General features: G+C 40.2%; 1 pseudogene; it reads right to left on the bottom strand.

Moving 5' to 3' along the window:
* Window positions 1–4,163: 4,163 nt before the first annotated feature.
* On the bottom strand, window positions 4,164–5,387 carry LOC143406467 (glycosaminoglycan xylosylkinase pseudogene; annotated as a pseudogene).
* Window positions 5,388–6,107: the final 720 nt, after the last annotated feature.

Raw genomic sequence — 6,107 nt, 5'->3', positions numbered from 1 at the left:
AACAGGAAGGAAAAATTTTGCTAATTATTCACAACAGCCCTACTCAAATTTTGCAGCTTTTCCAAGCAGTGGGTAAATAGACTGTAACAACACAAAGAAATGGGGTATATTTTGCCTTGAAAATCCAAAGAGGGCCAGGCACAGTGCCATATACTAGTAATCCCAGTGACTCAGGAACCTGAGGCAGGAGGAGTACAATTTCAAGGCCAGGCTCAACTTAGTGAGACCCTGTCTACACAAACAAACAAAAACAAATACAAAAGGCTGGTAATTTGGCTGAGTGTTGGAGTACCACTGGGTTGAATATCCAGTACCATAAACACACACACACACACACACACACACACACACACACACACAGGAAAAGCAGCCCACTAGACCTAACACTTTTTTTTTTTTTTTTAATTGCAGGAAGAGCCAAAGCAACTATCTACCTTTTACTTTAGAAGGAATATCTTGAAATGTCTCCACATCCCACTGGATTCCTAGAAAATTCACTGTCAGCAGGCCTCCAAGTTTTAGTCAGATTTATTTTCCAATCTGCAATATATGTCTTACCAATATTTCTATAATAGATACTTGTGTGGGCTCTCTCTCCTCCAGCGAGGAGGTCCACAGAACAGGGTAGAGGAGAGTGTGGCTGCAGAGTCACTAAGACTTCCAGAGACCAAACAGGAAGCAGGTCTGATTTTATGGTGCAGTTACCATGTATATATATATTCAAGCAGTAGCTAAACAGATTACAGGCAGTCACTAATGCAATTTCTACTAAATGTCCTTGCAGTGACCAATGGAGGAGTGGGCCATGGAGCAAGCGCAGGTACTGCCACACGTGGCCTCACCCCAGGGCTGTGCATACAGGGTAAGCAGTTTGCCACTCACACACCTAGCATGGGGAAGTGATTTGCCACTCACATGCCCTTAACGTATTCCATGTATGCAGTACTCCATGCACTGGTCCCCACAGATACTATTCTTTGGTCACTAGATTCAATAAATCAAAATTCATCAATATCATGGATCATTGTGATATTACATAGAAAATAAAGACAATCAAGATCCATGTGAATTCACTGTTACAAAGAGATGGAGGGTTGATATTCCCTGAAGTAAATGTTTTTTTTTATGGACTTGCTAGTTGAGAGATAAACATTTCTGGTGTGCTTTATGGACAGGTGTGCAGAAAGAAAGCAAGGGTTAGATCAGAATAGCTATGAAACAGTGACCAGAGGATGGTTAATTTGCTCATGCATCTAGTAACATCAGCTACAATTATTATCATGACTTAGTTGAGCGTATAAAAAATTCCACTATTATTCTGCAAGATCTGTCTTCTACATGGCTCAAATAGGAGAACTGAATGAGGATATAGTGATAATCACTACCCCTTCATCTTAAGTCCTTGAAGGTGGCACTAGTCTCCGAAATACCTACAGGAATACTTTATTAACTTTAACTTATTATTTCCCTAGATAGAGGGAGTTCTAATGCCTTTTGTTTTACCTTTCCCACCATAAGAGCCCTAATTCCACAGGCCAGGGAACAAATGTGGGAATTCTGCCACCTACTAAGTATGTATATTCCAGTTATGATTTCTAGGGAGATCATAGGATGAGATTGGAAACCTCCATCTGAGATAGATCCAAGCTGGTCCCCCAAATCTCCCACACTGATTGGTGGACCATAGTGACTTTGGGTTTCTTGAATTAATATCAGTTCAGAGTTGGCATAGAACAGTCCCCCCTCCCTGCCAAATATGATTATTTCCTTTGCCCCAATTCACAATTCTCCTGGAAAATTACTATAAGTATCTTTAGGGAAGGCTAGGAGAAATGTCATCAGCAAAATTTTCAGTAAAGTTACTAGGATCCTTTCTGAAGAGGAGGACCTGGTCTCATCTTCATTCAAGACATTATGCATCAGTAAATTGGTTCAAATCTGAAAACTGATGAAGAATCATGATGGTTTTATTATTTAGGTTAGACTTATGTTCACTTGAATTAGAACTTGTATGCTTATGCAGATCAGGTAAGGATTTATGAGAGTTCCTATCACGTCACATCTAGGAACATTATAATCAACTAGACAATACTTCGAGTCTGTGTGAGTCAAACTGTTCTGATTGCTAGTTTGACTTTGTTATTCATTATGGTAATTATACCCACCTTACTTTTGGCAGTTGAGTATGGTCACTTGGTCTCTGTTGTCCTAGGATAGTATTCCTCCAATTACAGTTACGTTCAGTAATTTATTGACAGCAGTTTTATTATAGGTCTAGTTTAAAGAGAGGAGTGATCAGAGAACTCTTTAAGGATGCTGGGGTTCCCATCACAACTTTCTTTCTCATTGTATTGGTTAAAGTTATTCATACTAAAATCTCTCAGTGTAGATGAATATGTCATAAAGGGATAACTCCACTGTAACATTTCAATCTCCCTTTGTTTTTCCCTTTGAATACTTTCCTGTATTTTAAACAAGACAGGTCTATCATATCCACTTAATTATCTATGGACCACATTTAAGTTCATGATTTAGCCCATGAAAGAAGCAGTTAAAGCCTTTCTAACTCCCCAAGCTGCTGCAATAGCAAATGCAAAATTTTTGAATAATAAACCCATATCAATATATTAAACCTCATTCCACACTATGCTCCTTCCACACATTATCTTAATTTCTTAGTATCCATTTCTATACATGTTGCTAGGATTTATTTGAGAATTTTTTTTGTTAGTGTAATGGATCTCTTCATGAGTTACACTTTAGAGACTTGTTGGAATTTGACTATGGCTATAATATTAAAAGCAAAGAATGATGTTGAGACTGGGCCCTGGGTATTAGCATTACCTTGCATGGCAATTGCCTCAGGGAAGACCACAAAAGTTTTCCAATGCATTGTGGGTTAAATTCCTTCAGACAGAAGTGCAAGGTTTTTTTTTTTTTTTTGTTGTTGTTTGTTTGTTTTTCCATGTGGATGGAGAGGCTACCAACTTTGTAAGTGAAGATGTCATCATCTATGAGTAGTAAGTTTAACTGCACTGGGGTTAGGGAGGAAGCTTCTTATGGGGATGGGAGATCCATTCTACTAGAGGTGGGAGAGTCACATCTAATGTGAGTAAATAAACCTCTTACAAAGGAAAAGAAGACTCATCAGAATTTGAGGACTCATTATGTCCAGCTGCATCACAATCTCCCCAAATTCCTCCACCCCAATTTATAAGATCTTATTCTTAATAGTAAATATCCTGGGAGGCTGGGATTTCAATTTCCATTGTTATTCATCCAGAAACAAGATAAGATTCTGCATATGATTTTTAGGAATTTAAGCCCTGCAGCTACAAGAGAGTCTACTTCAGAGAATAGATGGAAGCTTTCCATTACATATGCAGCTCTTAAGCTGGGAATTTGAACCATAAGCTTCTTCTTTTATTTCATCTTTATGCTCAGGGATATTGGGAACAATCATCCAATGTCATAATAATTTTAATTTCTCAAAAATATGTGAAAGTACATAGAAACTCACCTACTTCCTTGCTTCTTATAATTAAGATTACTCAATGCAGGCATTTTACATATCTTTATAAACAGTTCTTGTTATAGAATATGGGTCCTCTCTTTATGAGTAGAAATATTATTAGTGTCTTTAAAAATAGAATACAAAGTTTTATCTCTGCTACTTCATAGGAGTCACTAAGCTTTCAAATTAGACTAGTTTTGGTAAAAAAAAATATACACAAGATATTGTAAACTATTGTCCCAAAATTCACAGGTGTGGAGAAAGGACTGAAAGATTCACCTCAAAACACACACTCTGGAACCATTCCCAGAATTCACTTATACAAAAGTCCCACTTGTTTGTCCTATGGTATAGGAATACAGACTGATCAATGCTGATGAAATCTGCAACAAATGGGCAACTGCTAAAGAGCCAGAAAGATATTTCCATAGGAACATCCCATACTCTGACACTTGAGGACTTTGCTTTAGCTTCCACGACAGGAAAAACAAATAAACAACAAAAATAAAAACAAAGACACCCAAGGCCACCATGTCTTCTACCTCCAATACTTGCTACTGGCCACTTCCAAGCCATCTTCTACCATTTGGAATTGATTTTTCTATTTTTCTACCTTTGTAAAAATGTTTTACTTATTTCGTGTTGAGAGTTACAAGTGGGAGAGAGGCATCCTGTCTTCTATCAGTACAGTGTCCATCCCAAACTGGTCATGGCACTGCTGCACAGTAGCCAGGACACTCAGGAGTTGCTGGTCCACAGCGTCCAGGTGAGATTCAGAGATCACATAAGAGATGGGATCATAGGCCATGGCTGATTTTAATTCAGACTTTAACACTCCAATCGTTAGGTAGTTCAGTCTGTTCCAAGTAGAAAACCTAATGATGCAACTCTGATAGAAAGAGGCAAGGATGCTTCTCTCAACCAATGAGGGGTGCCCAAAGCTTTCAGCTTTATAAAGAATGATGAACACACTATCATCTCCATCATCTTGAAAGTTCTCATAGTGATGGCACTCAGCCTTGTCAATCAGGTAAACGAATACGGAGGTGTCAATGTGTGGGCCTGAGTCATATGAGGATGTTTTCTTCACGGGAGTCACAGTAGCTCTCAGCATACTTCCATCTGGCCAATTTGCCTTCTGGATAAGTCCTGCCCCAGGGGTCTCAGTGTTTCTCCAGAGGCCACACCTCTGGATGCCAAAGTGTGATAGTTCCCTCCCTGAGTCTTCATCCACACAAGCTGGATCTATTTCTTGGCAGTAATAGCACTTCCCATAGAAACAAGTATTATTTCCTACAGCTAGGAAGGTCCTCAACAGCTGCTCCAAAGCAACAGGCTTGATCTCTGTCCACAAATTAACAAACCTGCCAACAACTAAGGGAAAACCCAGAATCAATGGAAACCCCAAATCTTGTCCAAATGAAAGGCCTTTACCTCTGCATTGTGTCTTCCAAACCAGCATAAGGCTCCCCTTTCATCACATAGTGTCAGCTCTTCCACTTAGGTTTGAAGACCATTTTTTGTCCTTCTTCAAGTACCAGTAAGGCTTTCAGCTTTGTCCCTTTATAACCCACATGGCTTTAATGGTTTTTTTGGTGGCCATGGTGTGCATGATTGTTCCCAGCTCCAGTGTCTCTTCAGGGTACACTTCTAGAGGCACCACCCACTGAGCTGCAATCTCCCATGGAGTTTGCAAGGTGTGGTCCAGCTTGGGTGACAACTCTACATGCAAGCCAGTCATCATTCCGTGAAAAGGCCTCTGATCCTCCTGGTTGTCAGCTCATGTATCTAAATTGTCAAACAGGAAAACTTTGGTGAAGATAAGGATGACAAGGAATATTGCTAACAGCACAACTCACTGTTTAAGCTTCATAGTGACGTCTTTTCTTCCTCCCATAATCTGCTCTCTAGTTATTAAGGAGAGCAGGTGGTGAGGCTCTGCAAGGAGATTCCATGATTACACTCATCCATTTCTTCACTGGAGTTCTCCACAATTCCTGTCTGGTCTGAGGCTCAGTCCCTGGCTACTTGCACAGTGTGACAAAGGCCCAGCCTCTCCTGCCACCTTCAAGTAGGGGCAGCCCCACGCTGCTATCACCACCCCATGCTGCTGCTGAGGTTCAGGCTCATCCCTGGCTCGTCCATTCCAGGGCCACCTCTCCTTACCCTAGCCACAGGTCCCACACCACTCCCTGCCTCCCAGTTATTATTGTCTTAATATTTAATCGTATTAGAGAGTGAATTCCCGAGACCCCAGAAACAAATCAGAAAACGCATCTTAAAATTCTGTTCCTCTAGAACCTCCCTTTTATGTCAAAATATGTATTAGTCATGGTTCTCCAGAAGGGAGTGGGAAACTGGTAGGACACATATGCATGCATGCACACACACCACACTTACAGACATTGGCTCATGTGAACATGTAGGATGGGAAGTTCTAAAACCTACAGTCCACACACTTCTAGAGATGAAGAAAAGCCAGAATTGTCATTTTGTCTTGAAAACCATTGGGCAAATGATATTAATCCCAGACTGAGGGAAGAAGATGAGATGAAATGTCTACTTCATGAAGTGAGAAGAAAAGAAGCAAATT

The sequence above is a fragment of the Callospermophilus lateralis genome, chromosome 8, assembly GCF_048772815.1.
Source record: "Callospermophilus lateralis isolate mCalLat2 chromosome 8, mCalLat2.hap1, whole genome shotgun sequence".
NCBI lineage: Eukaryota > Metazoa > Chordata > Mammalia > Rodentia > Sciuridae > Callospermophilus > Callospermophilus lateralis.
This window is presented reverse-complemented; position numbering and strand designations above follow the sequence as displayed.